General features: G+C 33.6%; 1 protein-coding gene across 1 annotated transcript in view; it reads right to left on the bottom strand.

Moving 5' to 3' along the window:
• The window catches only part of LOC124365946, a 255,781-nt gene extending 232,109 nt beyond the window's left edge, over positions 1 to 23,672 (bottom strand). Inside the window, exon 1 of the mRNA XM_046822091.1 lies at positions 23,323 to 23,672. The gene's annotated coding sequence lies outside the window, so the exon portion shown is untranslated. The remainder of the gene's footprint in view (positions 1 to 23,322) is intronic.

Below are 23,672 nucleotides of genomic sequence, written 5' to 3'. Positions count from 1 at the left end.
AACAGAGAAATAAATACTAACATGCCTCAAAGATTCATTTTTACCCTGACTACAGTCCAAAAAACAAGTGTAACGCAAAACTTTAATAACGATTATTTTGGAATGTTGCATAACCTTAATAAGGATTTTCCTCTTATACCGAAAGTACATAAGAAGTACAGTAGGTTGGACTTCCCCCTAGGTCGTAATAGGCTTTTCAGTCCTACTTATGTGTGTATTTTCTTCATCAGGACAAGGCAAAGTCAACTATGTCAACACGATTTTGACCAAAATAGATTTCCGAGAACTAGATAATCGAACGTATATAGTATTTTGATCGAGGCAATATGGCAAGCTAAACCGTGGCGTAGTAGGTAAGTGAATTTAAACGGTCTTAAGTAGGCACTTTTTAACCGAAGTAGGCATCTCGGTCCTACGTAAGTATATATTTTTTCTTCGTCAGAATAACAAGGCAAATTCTACTGTGGTATTGGAAATATCATAGACCTGAAATATATTACAAGGATTGGAAATATACACTTTTTGACCGAAGTAAGATTTGCGTTTTTTGATCGGGTTGACAAGGTAGATTCAGCTGTGACGTTATGTTTATAATTAATTAGAACCAGAAATGCTCCTATACGTGTCAAACATGAAATAATAATTCAGTTAAACTCTGATACTATTTACCATGAACTTAAATAATATCTACCTGATGTATGCCTACTTACGTTTTAAACTTTTTATAGGACTCCCATCATACTACATCATAATTGCTTTTACTAAGTAATATAAGGATTCGGTTCTAAAGATTGGTGCGAAGCAGCGGGTAACAGCTAGTAATGTAATATAATTTATTTTCCACAAATTTTTAAGTATATTCTAAAATTAAGTATTAAAATTATCATTAGTTAGTTTGTTAGTTTAGTAAACTATTTCTTGGTAGTGAACTAACATGCATTCAAACTCATTTTTTTGTAGTGCTACTTTTTAAATATAAGGTAAAATGTTGGGTAGAAAATTGACCGCCGGTGCACGTGAATTGTCCCGAACACAGTTACGCATGTCGGCAGGATACCATTAGAAAATATTCAAAATTCCGATTAAGTGTATTTGTACTTGAACCGGAATTTAGAGGTTTTTATTTGTTGTATAAGATATAAACATATATCTGGACTGTAATATAGTATCATTATTGCGTTGCTTCTAAGAAGTTGAATGTTACAAACTGGCGTGAAGAAGTTAATAGAAGTATATTTCCATTGTTTAAAGGGGTATTTCATTTCATTGTTTATTGTTGTCATATTTCATTCCTAAAAGTAGGACTATGAAATACACTTTTTTATTCTTACATATTAATATCATATTGACTACTAAAAGCTTCAGAAATAATGGTTTAAAAGAATAAAAAGAGCCCAATTTTAAAACTTTTATTATATTAAAAATCTTTGGATGTCTATCTACAAGCTATATTTTAAAGTGTTGTTTTACACACGCTGAAGGTTAAAATTACAATACGTACAAAAACATTATTTTGCTCGAATCTACGTTTATTTACTATGGGCTTTAAATTTTAGTTACAAAACATACAACCCAAGAATAAATTATGTTGTAAATAAATCTGTGAATAGATAAACTTTAATTGACTTATCAAGAATCCTACCTAGAATTAGATCGGTTACAATCTACTGATTCAAAACCATTCACTAATTTTTCCAGTTTGTTATATACCGAAAAATTATTTTCGATACTTTTAATATGTAAGTTATTGAAATGAAATTGAATGCCACAACCTCATGTAGTAAGATTTGAGTAAATGAAGTATTACAAGGTATTACGCAGGCCACATGTCGTGAATCCGGCTTCGCTTTTATTCATGTAAAGATTTAAACTTAACTGTTGTCTTTATAATTCATTTCATTCCCGAGATACACCCCTGTGTTATAGGTTTTGCTAAGACATAACTAAGCTCATGTAGGGAAATACATCTTCATCTAACTCTGTAATGTCTATATACAAATAAATAGATACAACTGTGTATTGAAGAACTCGGCAATATGTAGCGAGACATTTAACGACCAATCGAACAAAGTAACCTCACACTGAATGTATTTCTACGTCCCATGTTAAAATATTAAACGAATGTACTCAAATTTGTTTGCAAATATGTTTATTCGACGATTTTCTCGTTAGCACCACAGTTAACAATATTCAACTATAAATATATTAGCTAACGCTCAACCCATATCCCATGGAGTGACGCACCACAACTGATGTTTCGTGCCAAATTTCAACTCTATAGGCACGCAGTATTTCGTTCACGAGATATTGAGCGGACAGAAAGGCAAAAATTAAATTTGTCAAGCCCGTCGAGTGATTACCAATTAACTTTTCCTCTCCTTTTAATACTGCATTACTAAGTCGGTAAGTAAAGCTTGCACATGCACCATCAAAACTCGTGTATCCGGAAGCATTAGCCACTATTACGCCACTGTGGTGAAGGGTGCATGGGGGAGGAGAGATGGAAGGGTTGAGCACCATGACCACTGGGGATTGACTACTCCTCAGTTAGCTTAATGACCCCAGGGGCTTGTGAGGGGAGAAGTAGAGGGTTGCCAATTTGTGTACGGATAATGGATCTGTTGGCAATACTGCATTGGGACTCAGTCCATTCTTTATACAGTAGTACGTCATTGTGTGTGAATATGCAGCCTCATTTACTATACGCCACTGAATGTGCTTCTCTCCAGAGACAAGCACAAAAACACATTGATTAGATTTAATTTGTGTTCGTTTGGTTAATGAAATATTGTAAAACACAAATTCTTTTTTAAAAAAATTAAAAAAAATTTTGTACAAAACATTTAAAAAACAAACCATTTTACGTAAATTTTGTAAATTAAGACTTTCTAGGTACACGGTTTTTATCGCGAAAGAATTAATCGAGTTGTTTTAACATTGTATTTTTCGTGGAAGATGCCATATGTATGATTTCTAGTCATCTACGTTAACTACCCTTTAACTAGTCATGTATGTAAAATAAGGTTGTTTAAAAATGTTCACAATACTGAAAGTGGTTCTTACAAGAAATAGATTTCCCATCACCACCTTTATAAATAACGTGACTGCTTCATAATATTGCAACTGCCGTTTTAAAATTTACTGTCATAAACATTTATTCATTTTCTATAAATTTAGAGTCATTAAACGATGTAATTATGTGGAAATTACAACTTTGATATGATTATACGATATTTCTAGAAAAATAAAATGAGAATGGGCAATATTCGTCAATTTTAGTTATTTCAGATCCAATTAATGTTATATAGCTTTCTTGAATGTATTGTTATATTGGACTTCAATATCTTGTGAGAAATCATGATGTACGGTCATTCCAATTTAGTTTACTTGATCAACAAGTGTTCATTATCGTACATGTAGTTAATTGTTTTTATTTTTGATTCAATTTTTTTTATGTAATATCGATTTCAAAATTATTACACAATTTTTTGTGATTCAATGTGTATTTAAAAATTATATATACACACATATATATATACATATATATATATACATATATATATATATATATATATATATATATATATATATATATATATATATGTACAAAGTACCGATTGTCGGACTTTGGATCTGAGATAGAGTTAGCGCAGGTTCAAAACATTTCTGTAATTTTTTATCAGTATTATCGATTTTGTACTGTATCGACAATTCCCCTTATTCCGTGTTTGATGAGATCCCCGCAAAGGCTAGTGTCCCATGAGTACAGCAGAATAAGGCTTAAAGGGAATCCGCCCCTCCTTAGAAAAACATTAAAAAAAAAAACAAAACCATATAAACCCAAGGACTGGAGTTCCCTGTCTGCTGCACCAATATTGAAACTATATTAGTCATTGAAGAGCATACATGTATGTGAAAGATTGTATGGCAAAGTTTGTCACTAGCTAAATATTATGAAGCAGATCATGTGAGTTTTGTGAATGTTCGAACTTAAATATTACCTCACCACACTTTTAAATATGTTTAAATTTAAATATTGTTTCATTATGTAAGATTTTTACCATTAGAGCATACCATCTGAAAGCTACATACATGTAGGAGAACATATATTATTACATTGTAGGCGTATTCATTGTTTGAGAATATTGTTAAGATAAAACTGTACCTACAAAAGATATGTGAAGTAAAATTTCGTATTACAAAAAAGATTGTAATACGAAAAATTAAAAATGTTAATTATACATTAGTACATAGATAAATTTGAAGCTCAGATTGGTAGCCAGCGACAATGAGGTTGCCCTGTTTTAGGCCTACCTGTTATGTGGGGGGACGTGTTAAAGCTGGAGTAACCACAAAGTACATATTAAACCACAAGATACCCTACAACCCTTCTGGGCTCCCCTCTGGTAAGAGAGATTTATAGCTTTACTTATTTGTTGGAACTAATTGAAAATACAGCAACCGTAACCTCTCTGTTTTATAAAAACCGTAGGTTTTCAGATGTTTTAACCAAAAGGGAAACTTGGATTCTGTATCCACAAACGAAAAAGGTGTTCTAAAAATTACAACTAAACATATTCTGAAACTAATTAAAAATAAAATATTGTATTTTAATGAATAATTTATAACTGAGTGGTAGGTATCAAATATTTTATGCTTCTATTATGTATTCTGCTATTTGAAGCTCGTATGTGCTTGCATTTTATGGGCGTATATTAGAGGGACTCAAGCCACCATTAAACCCCCCCCCCCCCCCGAAGTTTTGAAATACTAATTTTAAAACTGCTCCCAGTAGTGCTTTATGCAAATTTTAAGGCTCAACAATTTCTCGAGAGAAGTTTCTCGAGTCACTATTTTCGGAGGGTATTATATACCCCTACACCATCCAGTGTGTCACCCTCCCCCCTCCCGCCCGTCGTTAAAATTATTTTCAGTATACGCCACTAATGTTTTTATCATTAAATTAAGAAGATCTTTCATTTAGGTTCACATAAAAAAATGGAAAACACTACTCAAATTTTGCTCTTTAAATACATTAACTCTATAACTAAACTAAACTAAACAAACTTGAGCCATAGAGGTATAGTAATTTTATTTGTGTAACCCAATTACAGCCAATTGTCCATTTTTTATGTAGTAAAACATATTCTCTTCACGGCATACACTTTCAAACTTCGTAAAATCATTATGCTCCTTAAAAATAGTTTTCCTATTATTCCGGGCAAAAGCTTTTGAGAGTTATGGGGGTTTAGTCCCATTCCGTGAAGGAGCTGAGCCCACTAAACTAAAAGTACTTGAGAAAAGCTCCCTCCTCGCAATTTAAACCCCTTGCCTCGGTTGCCTGGAGGCGGTGGGGTGCGAAATGAATTATGCAGCATTTTAAGCTCAGGAACCAATATTTTGTACACCTTGGGCTGTAGAAGACAATGGGCTCCAAGTAACTTCTTATATTATACCATTTATATTAAGGTTTGTATATTCGTAGTTCCCTATAACAAAAGGGTGGATAATGTACACTACTGAGTAGACTTTCAAAGGTAAACACCAACCAAGTTTTTAACTATCTACAAAGATACTTTCAAGACAAGATCCTCCAAAATTAAGTCAAGTTTAACTACGATTATTTTATAACTGCATGTTTATTTACCAAACAAATTGTTATGGAGCCTAAATATTTAATCCGTTATGAATGAAAATGCTGTACCTAAGATACTTATTTTGAATTGAGTCATCAAAAATATTTTGATTTCATAAACAAAACTATGTCTGCATCGACCTACCCTTGTGAAATAAAAATATCTTCTTAGTTTTTGTACTTCCTTTAAAATTTCACATGTAACACAATCATTTAAAATCGAGGTAGTAGTACGTCATATTTGTGGTAACACGCTTATCTAAATTTGCATGTATTTTTTCAAATATATAGCTACATACTATAGCTATGTTTACTATGTTCCATGTTAAAATGTCATACTATTTTAGTCTCTTTGTTTCCAAATTATTTTAGATTTTCTCGTTCCCACCAGAGGTACCCACCCAGAACACCATTGTAAAAATGTTTACTAACGCTCAGACAAATCCTATGGAGAGTCATGCACCCTCATCGACTCAATATTGCCTAAATAGAAATTAAGCTTCATGGAAAATATTGTCTACAGCTCAATTCGTTTGCGAGATATCGAGCGGACAGACAGACAGACACAAAATTATTCCAGGCCCTCTAGTGATAGACTTCACTAACGCTCAGCCAATACGCATTGTTGGATAAAACATATGTTTAGACCAAAGCATTGCTGATTACTGATCGTATAACAAGTTAGTACCTCTTGATAATATTTTTGCTAACATTTTAAAGATATCTGAACTTACTGATATACCGATACAATAATGAGAATGTTTGGATTAAAAATAATAACTCAGACAATTTCTTGGCCGTTTTTTAAATCGATTTATTACGGTTATTACAGAGCTTTAACTTAAACCATTTAAAAATAAAAAATATGATTCCCATAAAACACATATAGACTGACGGGTGGTATACAAAAAAACAATTCAGAAAATTTTTGCAATCGATTTTTTCTTTTCCAATATCCTGAACTAATTTTTGAAACATTGCTCACCCGTTAAGCGTTACGCTGTGTACCTACATCTATCTATAAATTAAATATCGGAACCAGAAACAAAATTTAGTGGTGAGTTGAAAAAACACAAAATATAAAGGGTGTTCTTAGATGACCAATGCAGGTTTTATTGGGCCTAAACCGGGCACTTTTAAATGTCTACAAGGCTACTTTGATTCAGCTATTGCTATTATAGAATTAATTACTACAGTACAGTATATGTAAGAGGGTTTATGTAAAGGTTGTCTCACTAGAAATCAATTATATAGTAATGCGGCCTATCGTAGCCTAAGCCTAACCTGACCTAGCCTAGCCTATCCTAACCTAACCTAACCTAGAGTCTAAGAGTAGTCTGACGTAGATTTCAATTAGTTCCTAACTTTCTATTTACGCTGTTTTATAGGTAAAATAAGTATAGCAATCAATGAACATTATTGTATTATGAACGCATTTTTAACCTCTTGTAATGCCAAATCCCATCAGTATTGAACAATTGAGCTATAAAAGTTCTAATTGTTGAATATTACACTTTTCATTAGAATTCTCCAACGATATCACACATATGACTGATTTCACTTCTCCCACATCCATTGTTATGATAATAGGAACTAACGCCATAAGTTTACTACCTTGTGTAATACATGCAACCTTTGCAAATAACTGAGGATTCTCAAATAGACAACGGTGTAAATACGTTGCAAGTTGGAGCAGATCAAGAGTAACTAAGACGGAACGCCTTAGAACTCCACAAATCTCAAGACTGTGAAACGAAGCAAGATTGATGGGATTGTAACACCTCCTGACGGATGGATTCTGGAGCTTTTGTTCGTCCTCAATTTCGTTGTGGAACAGAAAAAACTGGTAAAATCTGTTGGAAACATTTCCGCACAATTAAAACTGTACGATATTGTCATTTGACTATAATAACAATTTTTATTCCGATTTCTTATTACAGTCTACGTTAATCCTAATTTAAAACAACAATTTCTGTCCTTAATATTTTACAAGGTACCAGGACGCCAAACCATGTCGCGTAACAGGCTTTGCTAGAGGTTGGATGCAAAATTTTTAGGTCATTTATTTCTCGAATATCTTGCGGACATACAGACAGAAGAGAAATTTACCAACTCCCTGAATCTCGATGATGCTCAGTAAAATCCCATGGAGAGCCATCATCGAAGTTGCATGCAGAACATAAAGTCTACAGATGAAATTATTGCTCTAGACATATACTGTGGATAGTTAGGCTACGCTAACGTTCAGCCAATTGCCATAGAAGAAAAAACTCGTTGCTGCATACGCAGGAATATAAATAGTCGTTTGTGCAAAATTCAAGTCCACGACACAATTCGTACTCGAGGTATCCTGCGGAAAACAGGCAATCAGACAAAAGAAGAATAATACAGGCCCTCTTATTGATAGCAAAATATATAAATCTTCAAGACTATTGGTTAATTTGTTGTCGATGTCCACAGAATGTTAAGCTTCCGTAATGCTCAACTACATTCCATGGTAGTGCATCATCATCTTCAAACTCGATGTTGCCTATACAGAAATGAAACTTCTTATTATATTCAAGTTTTGTTATATCAAGTCTGCAGCTCAATTCGTTCTCAAAGATATCGTGTGGACAGACAGACAAGAAGTGAAATTTTCAGTCCCCCGAGTGTCAAGGTTTTGCTAACGCTCAGCTACTCATTGTAAATAAGTTTCCTCGTGGTACGTATTTAAATAGGTAAATCTTTAACGAGTTTCAACGGCTTCTCGGAGTTTTAAAACCTCCCGCTAGTGAAAAAGACGAGAGAAGAACAGAGTTTGAAACTTTTTTGCGTGTAAACTTTGTCATTAAACTTGGATTAAAATTATTCACCGACAAACCCCAACATCAGGTAAGCTCATAAAGTGTAGCAATTACGCCTCGTTTAATTCTCCAGAAGGGAAGAAGGATGCGCTAAACGAGACTTGAGAAGAGAACCCCGTCCCGCCCCCTACACAACCACCCTTCAACCCTATATATTTCCCGTAATGTAACCCTTGGCCTGAGGCAGGTAGGGCAACCTCATCTTCATCTCGTTGGACGGCCTGGATCTGGATAATGCTTTGATCCAAAATCAAACCAATTTTTCCTTAGCTGCGAGATCAAGGGTGGAATGAAATGCAACCAGATGAAATATGACATAACATATGACAATTTTCAAGGTTTATGAAATTAAAAATACACTTCAATTACCAGTACCTTGCGAAATAATTTATTGGTGAAGCAAACATAATTGAATTCAAAGCATTTAAAGGGAGAGAAGAGTGTCCATATTTAATAGTACTTTATTTCTCCATAGATGAAGTCTTAACACAATTCTAAAGATAAAAATAAGGTAGTTTAGGACATTATATGAACTGACATAAAATAAAAGGCAAACGCATCTATTGTAATCAGACATACTGGGATGAAAGAGGGACAGATTTTACGGTTTGTTGTACAATACTCGCAAGTTTGATGTTTGTATTTTGCATCTTCCAAATACTGAAATTCAAATGCTAACTTAAAATCTGATGTTATGAAAAATACATTATAAACTAAGTAAGATCCGACAGACGCCGTAACAATATAATGTTTTTATCAATGCATTGTCTTCATCCGTGTTTTAACTAGTTGGACATTTGACCTCCATATGGATTCAAATTAGCCTTGAAATAAAAGGTCTTTTAGATTTGTAAACGAACTATATCAGGGATTAATTTGTATCCCTAGAATGTAGTTAATAATATTAAACATTAAATACTGTTATTTTTACCTCCCTCCCTTAACATAATTTTTAAATAAGTTGCAATCGTAACAGGAAAATAAATTTAATACATTCCTTTTCAAGCCCAAACTATTCCGACTTCCCCATCAGAGACCTCAATCATAAAAAAAATCGTATTGACAATTTAAAAACAAATATTACACCAGTCTTGAGATGCGTCAATTTTCGTAATTGGACGTTTGGTTTGTTGTCATTCATGTCACGAGATCTCAATGGTTGGGGTTGGACTCAGTTCTCGGGCACGTCTCCACGGATCAGTAATTCACTGCAGTTCGTAATCTACTCCAGTGATCGTCCTCCACCAACTACGCGCAACCCTTCAGACACGACAACTACGTCTGACAATGCAGTATTGTATCGTGCTACATGCAGCCTAGCATAATGTCGTGTCGTAGCCTTCAGAGTAGTTTTGTTCCCATTATAAGGATATGAGGATTTAACATGATTCTATTATGATACCTTCTCCAAAATATTCTATTTGTCTTATTTTTACATGTACTCTATTTTATTCTTAATCATTCACAATAAATCTAAATTAAATTAAATCCAGCAAGGCCTATTTGTACAATCTAATAGTATTTTTTCTTCTTTCTGGTGTAATAAATGTGTTGGAAGGCAAAATTTGTTGAATTGAGTCTGAAACAAGTTTTTACTAAAAGGTGTGTTGCCTCTAAAGAAGCTGCAAGGAACTTTTCCTCCTGTCTTTGTTAAAGTGGTGCAATTAGGTTTCGAATGGGTTATTTTATGTCAATTGCATAGTTATAGTCCTTTAGGTTTCTTTTATCGAACTCAGGAAAAATATACAAAATGTGTTCACTCCACAAATTGTTGTACAAAAAGTATGAGGCAATTTTGTAACAAATCGATTTATTTAAGTATATAGGTTTTTATAGTATGTATATGAATGATCAGTGAATTATACTATTTTATAATAATAAAATTAAATTAAGTGCAGAGTTTAAAATATAACATTTTTCTCGTAAGAAACATTTAAAAGTTCGTTTCCTTACTTTCACTTGTTTTTCCATGTGCCTGATTTATAAAGCATAAATTATTACTCTAAATCTCGCAATTCCTTGTTGATTTTTTTCATAAATGTATTCATTTTTAGGAAATATAAGTTTTTATGACTACTTTACCTTTGAATCTTAAGTTGCCAATCCAATTTCCGTAAATTAAAGTAATTTCACTAAATCATTTACACACTACTCTGCTAACCGTTTAGTATTTTTCTATAGTGGTCTTAGAAATGAGCGGCTACATCTCCCAGTATCCTGTCTTGAAGTTGTACAATACATGTAAAACCTAATTTAAACATTACGATAGCTAGTTTGTAATTGGGGGGGAGAGTTTTTAAAAATAAAGTAAGCCTGCCGAAGTAAAATGTTCTACAAGTGCGCTTCTCGGGTATTCAAATCCCGGATTAATGCTGCTGACGGTGAGATGTGCGATGAATTATGCAACATTTAACTTAAGAGACCGATATTTTTTCACACCACGAAGATTATGAGCGACTTTCTATCCAAGCTTGCATTTTTCTAGACCTCGAATATTCTGCGTCATGACATTTTTTAACGGAGTCATAGAAATTTAAACTTCGAAAAATAATGAAATAATTAAGATTATCGGTCAGCACACGTGGTAAATTATTTTAATATGCTACACGTAAATTGTTGTAGCTTTCATTGTTATCATTTATCATTGAGAATCCACCCTATGTAAGTATTTTAAGACATTGTATAATTACCTAATATGATTCGTAGTGTTTATTATGAATTATTTAAATTAACGGTAAAAGTACTTCATTATTATTATCAACATTCTATATGGTGTGCGTGGCAAATTGAAAAACCTTTTAATTTTAATTTATTCATTACGTCTAGTTACTGACATTTATAACCTACAGAATCATTAAAATGTGCAACAAATTATTAAAACTAAAACTGTGTACTAAGAAACGATCATGTTACTTCAGAGTTCCTTCGTGCCTGTAATATGGAAAATATTGAAATAAATGCGTTCACATGCAGTTGTGTGCTGATACATTCTACCTCGACATGCGCACCGAATAAATGCTTAAGTTCTAAGTTCGTCTCTGTAAACCTTTTTATCGGAGTCTACTGCATACAATGACATGGACTCTTCTACGTAAATCTACGTTACACCATAGATTCTGACAAAGGAATGCTTACCATATGAAAGGAATTAACATAAAACTATTGTTATACTTCGATAAATTCCTGCAAAGTTCACAGTTTGGAATAACTGCTAGTATTCTATCTTCTAGAAATCTCCAGTAGAAACCCAATACCCTGGAACTCATCTCCGGCCGTTAACAATATCTCGTTTCAAGTTGTCGAGAAATAAATTTCTCACGCTTGGAAATTGATTCCTCTTGACGACGAAGAACGGGTATTGCGAGGCGTCTACTGAGAAGTGTTATCTACAGCACTTTCATAATTCGACGGACGTTTGTGACCGCAGGAAAATTCAATTCGTAACTGGATTAATTGAATAGGTTGTTCGAGCCTCCCTTAGATTTCGGATCGAAGTAATTATGCTCACTTCGTTCACAGCCAATATTTAGCGGGCAAAAACTATCATTCTTTCTCTGATAGTCTGGTTAGGCTATATGATGGTGCCGTTATGTATGATAATGGTTGCGGCTTTATATTATGCTGTTTGGAACTTTATATTATGCTGGTTAGAGTTATATGATGTTCGTTGCTCTTTTATATAATGCTGGTTGCGGCTTTATATGACGCTCTTTGGAGCTTACCACATTAGTATTGTTCAGCATTAAATAAAGACGAAATGGCTTGTGTGAATCATACTCCGGTTGGACGTTTGCATGCTGCTAAAGTACAAAGTATGGAGACAACTAATCATTGAGGGTGGTTCTGTACTTGAAGTGCAACTTATAAGTAATAGACAGTAAGACAGTAATATCGTCTTCAACTCTTGTATAATCATTTGACGCGAGTATTGTTGTCTCACAGCGGGCAGTTCTTGATGAGTTTGAGCTTCACTCCTGGCGGCTTCGGAGAATTACAGTTCCTTGAGGCAATAATCCCAACTTCAAAGGATCGAAATTACCTCCACAGGCTATTCGGGGTCAGGTGATTTTCCCACCTATCCCAAGGGTGAGATTAGGATGAGTCAACAGAGGTATGTATTGTGGGTACAAACACCATTTAAAATTGATCCTTCCCTTTCTTTCTTATGTTTTACTTGCCGTTTATGTTAAAAACTAATAATTTAAGTAAATTCGAATCGCTTCATTCCTTTTGAGATATTATTTAATGGAAAGTCCCTTTGGCAAATTTAATCTGGCTGATAGAACAAGCGTCATTTGTTTTTAGTCCACTGAAATGCTGACGCGTAACAAAATTATCGCCTAAATGCCAATAAACTGCCACGACACATCAATGATACGACTCAGTCGTAGGTGGTTGGTAGACGAATGCAGACGTATTGTTACCTGTATTCTGTAGTTCAGTTTTAATGATTACTATTGTGTATAGTATTTATTAAGTACATGTTTTAGAGTTAATGAAGTTGACACACATCATGGTGGTTGTGATTCCTGACTAGGCGTGCCACAACGCTTCGGTATGATTTGTTTATTTTTTACCTAGTTTGTAATTATGTGTAAGGTTAGTTATTTACCTGAAGAAGAGATCAGATTGCAGATCTCGAAACGTAGTGTTACTGATTATTGTTTCACTGAACGATGGTAAATTTCATTTGCAAATAATATTTTTTTGATATAAAAATTTACTCTAGTGGTCATAAAAACGAATTTACAGATATAACCAAAGTGTGATATGAAAATCGTTATTTTTGAAAATGTATTCTATTGTTTTGATTCGGAGTGTAACTTGGTTGCTATTCCTTTATACTTTGTCCATATATTAAAAAGGAAGGTTCTAAATTTAAAGACACCTAACAAAGTTCTTAAATTGTAATTACAGCAGGTTTACCTTTACGAGTGCAGGAAGAGAGAAGAGTGTGCTAAACGAGCTTAAGGAAAGCACCCTTCGTAATATAACCCTTGCCCTCGGGCAGATGGAGCCGACTTCATTCTGATGTAGGGGGAGGTTTGAATAATACAGTAAGTTGTTTGTCTCGACAAAAAATGCTGGCAAACGTAGAATGAAAAATTTATATTTTATATGCTTGAAAGTAAGAAAAGCTTATTCTTGGACAGTTTATACTCGTATAATTCAAACATGTTTATTCGACGCAGCTTTCCATATAAAGAATGCCTTTATATAGTAGGGCCTACTCGCGGATTTGGGTCAAAATTAATATTCAAATTTACTATTTTTTTCAGTTTCTGACTATTCTAAGATGGATTTCGGAAAGAAACCAATATGAATTAGGTAAGTAATGTTTAATCTAATAAAATTCAAAACACCGGGTAAAAATCCAGTATTTTAAAGCCTTCTTTTGTTTATTACTAATTGCACTGTTTTGATTCATTCTCACAGAGATAACAACAAAAGTTATAAAGGTATTTTAAAAATAGAAACGTGATGTCAGTTTGTTGATAAAATTCACTGAGTTAGTAAACCCAGCTGATACTACTACAGTTGTCGTCCAAAGTGTACCTCTAAACGTCGACCTCAGATCTTCTATAAGGACATTCTATAATTTTGTTTCTACTCAAGATAGCTTCTTTTTTTGTGAATGTTAGTCATTGCATAGGGAAACATAGCTGGAGCCATGCCTGTTGTAGCTGAGGTTTTGTGCGCCAATACTTGACTACGTCAGTTATCTTAAGATGAAGGAAATATACAGTTTTCATTATGTTCACTACAATAAATGTTTTCAACTCTGTAAAGACTTGTCAACAGGATTCTGTTTATGAAAGGTTTTTGAGGATTCTGATTGCTCACTTGCGGTGGCTGAAGTGCTGCAGATCACATAAATCTGTATGAAATAAACAAAACTAGACCTAGTACAGATTCTTGTGGTATACCAACCACCCTTTGTTCTGCCGTATACAGTTACTAGTGTTTAATTGAACCATTTTAGTTTAGCATAACCCCAATACACCAATATTCATGAGTTTTTCTTAAAGATGTACTTCGCTTAAGCAGTCGAAATCAAGGCTGTAACCATCAAAGATGGCAGTACCTGTGTAGCCTTCCTCCTGTTAAGAATTAAAACTGGCCGATGAGAGCTATTTTTTTCGAGATTCCCGAAATACATCCACTGCTGAAATGATTAAGTGATTAATTAGTTAATGTGTTGGAATAATCAGCTTCAGGACGAATTTTTCCATAATTTATTAAAATATGTGTCAGATTAGTTTGGCCATTAGTTAGGTGGTTAGTAAGTGTTTCCTTGCTAACGTTTTGGATAGAAAAAAAACTTAAAGGAAAACAAGTATATTATTATTTGAAATATTAATTATAAGGATCAGTTGAATATTTGCAACTTAAAAAGACTTTGATATTTTCACAGTTTTGTGAAAACAGTCGTGTCTAGCTGTTCTTTAGTTTTCTGTTACTAGAATATTTTTTTCGCTTTCCTAGATTTTGGGTTGCAATTGCAATATTATATTTACAATACCAGGGTTTAGTCATGGTAGTATTCTGAACACAGTTGGTTTGTTGGTTTTGTGTCTTCAGTAATTTTGATAGGAAATTTGTTGAGGTGTTCTGTTCAATTTTGACCTGTTTGCTTATACCCGTATATTCGCTCGCTATATCTATGAATGGTCAAGAGTTCAATTTTTTTTACTTTTTCTACATTTATAATTTTCCATATTGTCTCTGATTTATCAACTTCCACTGCCACTCTGCTGATGTTTGTCTTGAAGCCTCAGTTGTTTCAGCTAAAGACCATATTCCTCTTTGACCAGTTTGTATTTCCAATACAGTTATATCATAAGTACTGTCAGTGTATTCAGTAAGTTATTATTGTGTTCCTGAATTTAAAATTTTAATAATTATCTGTAACTTGTCTAAACTTATGTTTTTAAATTTCAGATATATCAAGTAAAAGAGAGTATTACACGGTTGCACGAGTATTTTCCACAAAGGGAGGGTTCTGCGTGCAGGAGTGTTTCTAGACATTTACTTTTCCTTTGAACCTCTAAGTTAATTAAGGTTCTCTCTTATTCTGGGTGTATGAATATCACACAGTGAGTTTAAAAAAAATTTACTCGCGCTTCAACGTAGATAAGGCTTCTAGTCCTAATCTGGCAGCCATTCGTGGCTAGCTATATTTTCTGTTGTTTCAGATCTCTAGAAAATTGTTTTCAATTAGTTCATTTTTCAAGGTACTCCTTGAATCTCAAAATATTAGTCTTTGTGATTAACTTTTCCTTGACTTAATGAGCATCGTTGATTCATCAGTTTGTATATTATAAATTTTAGATTTAATTCACTGCAACTAATAATTTTTTGGAAAGTAGGCTATATTTATCAGGTATTTTCTACAATATATTTTGCTTTGCTCTAATTTATGCAGTACCACAGGAATACTTGGTGGGTATTTTGCAGTAAGCTTTGAACAGTGGAAGAGGGGAAATCTCCTAAAGATGGTCAGTTAATTATGTTTTATTTGTTACAAAAATACGAAACATTTAAGTAATATTGTGAAAATGGCTAGTACGAGAGATGGTGGTGTTGCCTGTGGTCAATAGATACACAGCAAATGGCGGTCAAATTCTCTTCTTGACTTACTTGCTGACTCTGTCTTTTAAAATATGAGGTTTATAATGTCGTGTTAGAATTGTGTGTGTAGCAAATGGTAGTCATTATGTTGTTGTCTGTGGTCAATAGACACTCAGCAGGTATCGGTCAATACTTTAGTATGACCTACTTGTTGACTCTGTCTTCTAACGTGGTTCATAATATCAAGTTGGAGTTGTGTGTCTAGCAAATGTGAGTAGTTATGCCATTATGTTTTTGTCTGTTGTCATTAGACGCTCAGCAGTTGTCGATTATTTATCTGGATTTACCTACTTGCTGACTCTGTCAAACACGTTGCTGCTGAATATGTTTCTTTGTGTGCTGCTGATCATATATGAGGTAACTATATATCGGCTCAGTTTCTGAGATATTTTTTATCAGTAGTCAATTTGTCTGTTGTATGGTTTTCATTTTATTTCAAGACTAAGTATCTGGAAATGAAAATAGACAGTAATATTACTAGTTTTATCAGTATTTTTTGGCTTGAAAACCCATGCCACTACGTAACACAGTAACATTATCATTTCGTAGTTACAAATAATGTTCATACAATTCCACTAAGAAGCACACTGTTTTACGTCTAATAAGTGGAAGAAGCTGGAAACTATACAGTTATATTGCTTGCTACGTCAAATTGCTATAATCCTTTCCAAGTGTTAGATAAATTACGATAACTCTCTAAAACTATAAGACTAAATAATGCATTCAAAAACATTTAAGGCCGATCATAAGATAGCGGTTTAAGAAAAAGGACTTCCCATTTTGGTTCATTTTACGTTTTTTGAGTTGTTTCTGTATTTTAGTCACTTATTTAAAAAATCTTTGAAGTTCCAATGTCCACATATAACTTTATTTTGCATGGCACATTTTAGTTTACATTAAGCAAATGGATAATCCAGTGGCATCGCTAGATGGTACCTCATGGTGGTGAGACCAAAACTGACTTAGCATGCACCTTTAGTTGCTGAAAGCAAAGAACCAAGAAGCAATATCCTGAATCAAACAAGAAGCAACAACGAAGCCACGCCCTCCATTACTGGCAAGGATTCAACAAGGAAGTCACTCCAGAAGTAGAATGCACCAATTTCGGATTGGTGTCTGGGTTGGATCCTTCCCAAACTCATTTCAGATACTAACTTCCTCTTGTGGCCTAGAAACTTGGATTGAGACAGTAAATTATTTATATGAAGATGTTCTACATAACTGGTATCAACAGTTGAACAGCATTAACATTCGTACAGTATCTTTAGTTTAAGTAACCTCATACTATGATTTCAACGTAGATAATAATTCTCATTTCTCTTAATACTGATTTATCGTTAGTTTAGTTATTTTTAAACATCAAACAGCCAGGATGAAAATTATATTTTTTAAGATTCACCTTTTGGAGTTTGCCAATCCTTTAAAATATTTCATCATCGACTCTTGTATATTTAGGACGTCACAGGATGAAATGTCTTTACGTAGATTTACAGCTTAATACGAATTTCTGATTAGAAATTTCCAACGATTTAAAAAAATCCAACTATATCACTGACATGTCAAGAGGGGTTTTAAAACAATGTTACCAGTACATTTCATGCCTACTGACAAAATTATTGATTCCTCTTTTGATAGTGTCATACTTCTATTGGTAATTAAAGTATTCAAAGTCGTGCCAATATTCAAAAAGTATAACCTAACAAACTATCGGCCGATTTCAATTGTACCAATTTTTATTCATATTATAAAATTTTTCTGAACTAGCTTATTTTATTTTTATTTTTTTAATACATGATTTTGTGAAACCGTTCGGTTTCAGATCAGGAAGATCGGATGTTGAAGCAAACATCTCATGTTCTCCATAGTTTTGTCGATTTTATTGTAGAAATATCTGAGAGGCTCACAAAGACGATCAGGTCTTTATGACCTAACAAAGGCCTTAGATTGCGTTCACGACGAAATGCTCACGCTGGAGTGCAGGGGCTAGAGATCATAATCGGCCTTCGCATACCTTCATATGCACACATTTTTTTGGAAATCTTGTCATAATGATGATTTTTATAACATCTACCTAAAACTACTCTGTATGCCAACTTCATATCACTTAGTTTCTCAGGAGAACCACCAAACTGTGGCCGGTATAAAACTGCAAACGAAGCATCAGTCAAGCTGTAAAGTCCAACAGAACTCATTAGCACTGTTAACAAACTATGACGTAATATTATAACTACATATTACGCCATTCTGAACTTACAATGTTATGAATAGAGTATTTCTATTCAATCCCAGTGAGGCGTATCGGCAAACAACACTATCCTCTCATAGAACATATCTCCAGTGAATGTGATGTTATGATTCTGTACTGACTAATGAGACCAACTGCTGTGACATGATTGGCGTGACGAGAGTGGTCACGTGACCGGTGTAGTGTCTGGCGACAGATCGCGGGAGGGGGCCTCCAGATCGGTTTAATTGCGGCACAAAGTCTACACTCACAACGCCGACCCTCGACACGCCCCGAGTACCCGGGTAAACACGCCTGGAAATTGTGGCCTACTCGACAGTAAATGGAGACACTTACAGCCCCCGTGGAAGGATCATGCTTCTCAATGTGTTGATGGAATTTTGTTCTCGAGTCATGGAATTCTGTAAATTCTGATGGGCTGTCATATTTTTCAATGAGCACTTGTGTTTTTATTGTAAACGTAATATATAGTTAACAAACATTTTGATCCAAATATTCAGGAATTTAATAGCTACAGTTCATATTTTCAGAGCATTAGCGTTTAAATGTACACAGATATTAATTTTGTCACTAATAAACTGTTTCACTCTTCGACTTTAGGGTTGTACTTGCCTCACTGGCTTCAAAAGGTTCAATATCGACGAAATAGTGTTAACTATTTAAACAAACGTTACATGTTGCGTTCATTTTACGTCGTAATTGTCATCAAGAAACGGGAATGCTCAGTAACTTCAGCCCCTGAATCATTGCCTTAAGGACGGCCAGACGATAGAATGCAGTTGGACAGTTGGTGACCTATCTTTCTGACATGTTCGATATTAAACTGTTGGCAACCCACTCAACACTCGATTGACTTAAGAGACGGTTTATCAAAAAATATGGATCGTGTTCCAATTTTCAATTGAGTCTCCACCGATCTAATGTACTGTATGTATCTTCTTTCCGTATGATAAGTAACTTTCCAGTTTTCTTGAACAGATTTCCAAAATCCTGAGGATTTACTGTATCTATCTGCTAAACATTTCAGCACTATTTTGCTCATTTTATCAAGATTTAAATTTCTTTTCATTCAGCCTGAAATGTATTAAACTATACATTAATAAAATTGTGGACAATATTTATTCTTACAATACGTATGATACAATTGACATGCCTAAAACACTATTTAAAACATTTTGTATTTATGAGAGATATCTCTAAATAAACATTAGGAACTTACATGTGCACTTTTTATAATTGTACAGTACATTGTACTTGTAAAATTTACTTGTAAAATTGGCAAGTACACCAAATTTCATTTATGTATCTCACCAAACAAATAAAATATGGATTTTTGACAAATGTATACGTGTTCCAAGAATTAAACATTTTTCAGGATTACTGGAATAAAAGTCGAAATCGATAGCATAAAATGTAATGCTCACACTACAACAATTAACGGCGTACTTAGTCGACATTTAAATCTGATTTACATAATTATAAAGTACACCAAGTTACAACGCAACCAATGTTTGTTAGCATTAGTAAAATATTGCATAAATTTTAATTCACACGACTCATTGTGACATTTTTCGTATAGCAAGTGTAAGTTTCTTTAAGTTTTATAATTTTAAACAATTAATTTATGGTCGTCCGTATATATGGACGTCAGGATTTCATGAAGATACATTAGACGTCCGTATGTATGGACGTTGGGATCAAAAGGGTTAATTCCTTTAATGAATAAATTGGTACACAATGAGGGTTACAGAGGTTCCTCGTGCTGAGACAGCAGATCTCAAAATCTTCTTGTCACTTTTCACTTACAAAATACACTGCAGCAGATATACATTCTTAAGATATACGTGGATCTCAAACCTCAATTTCAACACCACAAACCGCAAGATCACTCACAAAACTATAATGATCAAGGATAGGTCACTTCTGCGTCCCTCTTTATGCAGCTTCAACAGTTCACATACAAAGGCTGCAGTTCACGGCTGCTAGCAAGATAACCGAACCAAGCAAGGTCGAGCTTGGCTGCTGCTTGGGTGGGTGACCGCTGAACAATCCTGTCCTTGCAAGTAGCCCGCCAGCCCGGCCACTGCCGATTCGGAAGTAAGTTCAAGTGTTAGGGAGGATTTAGCGTGCTAAAATAAGATATTTACTTTACTTTATCACCTACTTGCTTTTTGGTGACTGACTGCCTGTCTTTAGCGGCCGGACTAGGACATCCAACTTCTCCAAAGTAATGAAGTTGCAACGTCGGGAACTTCTGTCTTTTCCCTTTATTCCTCTGAGACCCTGGACTTCGGCTACTATGATATGCGATGTATAGAATGCAAGAAAGTGTCCTTTGTAGAAAATTTAAGTTCTACTGATACTGAGGATCATTAATTAATGACCTAATTATTAAATATAGGTAATAACGCAGGCTCTCTTAACATGGCTCAAAACCATATGGGTTCTCTCTGTATTCACTGACTGACAAAACCGACTTTATTTCTCTTACTAACCGAAGTCCCATTGAAGACTTCTTATCTCTGAGGATATACCAGTCTTCTTCTCTGTAATTTCTCTATCATGAATAGGATGTCACAATGGTTTACAAACAATGTGAGAACGGCTTTCAAACTCCATCACCTCAAACCCTCCAAAACACTAGAATATAAGATTACGTCACGGAGACCAATCATAACTCACTGTAAAATAAACATATTGCCCTCAGATAAACACGATAATTTTATTAACATTGAAATTTTTCTCTAGTTATTATCACTTAAGCTCGAATAATTTGCTTTATAACTTGTTTTTTAGTTACTATCAAACTTATAACTGAGAACTAAATTTGAATTACTAATGAAAGGCACAAACGGCAAACATATTCTAAAATCAGGCACGAACTAATTTAGAAAATGAACAAATCAACAGGGTGATGGAACTTAATGAATACAATCAACGAATGAATGAAGTCAGATATGAATGTAAATTAGAGGCTTTGCTATTTAAATGAACTTCCTTTTCTCGAATGCACGTTTCTCAGTGAAACGAGGGCACACAACGATATTTGTTCTGATATTTGTTCTTGAGATTGTGTTCAACTCCGACTGTTCTATCTTTGTTCTGTTGTCTATAAACAGAAAATATCAACATAATATTTGTTCTAGTTCATTAAACAGTCTACCTTCAACGTTTGATCGTTGTCTCTATAGCAAGAGCATATTTTACATAGGGTAATTTAATATTAATTTAATTTATGAATTTTATATTTAAAATTTTCCCTCCAAATCACTAGTTAGGCCTACTTTTACGCCCAATTGGTTGTGTAGGCTATATCTAATTTAAAACTTAAATGAAAATTATTCCAATCTGTTCTATTGCTATCCAACAACTTTGAATCATATTGAATTTATTTTATGAAATTGTTATAGAAGTATTATTCTATTATTTATTGATTTTTGCTACGTGATATAGTTGAAATTTATGCTGGGGATTATGATTTTTATTACCTACTGCTATTTATTGCATGGTGTAGTTTGAATTGTTATTTACTACTGTTAGTAGTTATTGTTATTCATAATAGTGTTGTTAAAATTACACTTTTGTTATTGTACTGCTATAATTTAACAATTCTTATTGTATTTTATTTATTGTTCTAATTGGTATTGCCATTTTTATTCAGGAATCCTGTTCTTTGCCATTAATTACGTGTATTAGTATTTTGTGTAACATTTGTATATTGTCAGATAATGTAAATAAATAATTAAATAATTACTAAACCCTATCTCAGAACATCTTCAAGGTGTTATAACACATATTATTGTACGATTGTAGTGATATCAACTCGTAATTTTTTACAACCATACTGAGTCACAACCATTTGTGACTACAAAAATATTATTTGCAGTAACTTCAGAATAATTGTAGCCCATTTTTTAACTTTTACTTTGTTTATGAACTTCTGGTAAGTTGAATAACAATAAACGGTATCATATAAAATACAACAGAATATATTTTATCGGCCTAATAAATACGCAATTGGTTAATTTAATACATTTTAACAGACCCCAATTATAATATTAAACACCTAAATGAAATAGATGAAATTTGCAGGAAACCCCTTTAAAAAGTTTTCTATTTTTGTACAAAAAAAGTTGTATTGTGTCACTAATTGTGTATAAACGTTAAAAAGTATGAAGTCGTAGAGATGAAGATGCCATTAGTTAATTATGTGTATGCTTAAAACGTTTACTCTGTTTAATATATATATATATATATATATATATATATATATATATATATATATATATATATATATATATATATATATATAATTTAATACAGTCATATCATTTATTTAATTACGGTTAATGTTGATCACAATGAATATAATAGGAATATATTATTGACCTTCTTTATTTGTTTACACAAAATGCATCTCCACTTATTAGTAAATTGGGAACCTTCCAAGGGGATGACATTTTCAACGCAAAATGCTAAACGAAAAATTGTTTTTCACGAGTTAACTTGCTCTATTTTCTGACAACTTAACTTGCTCTCGCCTGTTGAATATGAAATAATATGTAATTGAAAAAAAAAACTTCAATTATAGTACAGACACTTTTTTCAATTTTTAAAAATTTCATAATCTACAAAAACATGGAAGTTAACCTTTCTACTGTATAACCTTGAAATAGAACGATATTGTAAAACAATATTACCACGTGTATTACATCCTATGTATTGTTGCTTTGGTTTCCTTTTTTGTTAGTCAGACAATGACACATTTTTGTAATAGAATAGCTGACATTCTACACAATACGATAAAATATAGCATATCAACCTAGTAAATTATTAGGTTAGGATATTATTGGTTCATTCTTTACATTTTTAATAAACCCCCATTATAAAATCGAACATTCAAAGAAAACTGTTTTACAAAATGATAAAACTACTACTATAAATAATGAATTTGGATGTCTCACCTAAATTCGTATCAATCCAGTTGTCATTGCTTCCAATACAGCACAAGTTCTGTTATCTTCACAAAAATCCCTGTTCCATCAAAACACTGACTACACCATAACAAATAACTAACCTACAAACGTCACACCAGCGTTTTTATATTTCCAGGGTAGAGGGTCCGGTTAGAACACACCACAGACAATACTGTATGCTCAAGACGAATAACAGGCACGGAGCGACCGACAAACTGACACCCACGCTTTCCACACGCAGTCTGTCCCGATAAAAAGGATCGTCTGCAACTGGAATGTCAGTTCCAGGTGTAGTTCCCGATCTTTCCAGCAGAGCGCAGCGTCTGAGTTTTGTTGTG

The sequence above is a fragment of the Homalodisca vitripennis genome, chromosome 7 (assembly GCF_021130785.1).
Source record: "Homalodisca vitripennis isolate AUS2020 chromosome 7, UT_GWSS_2.1, whole genome shotgun sequence".
Classification (NCBI taxonomy): domain Eukaryota; kingdom Metazoa; phylum Arthropoda; class Insecta; order Hemiptera; family Cicadellidae; genus Homalodisca; species Homalodisca vitripennis.
This window is presented reverse-complemented; position numbering and strand designations above follow the sequence as displayed.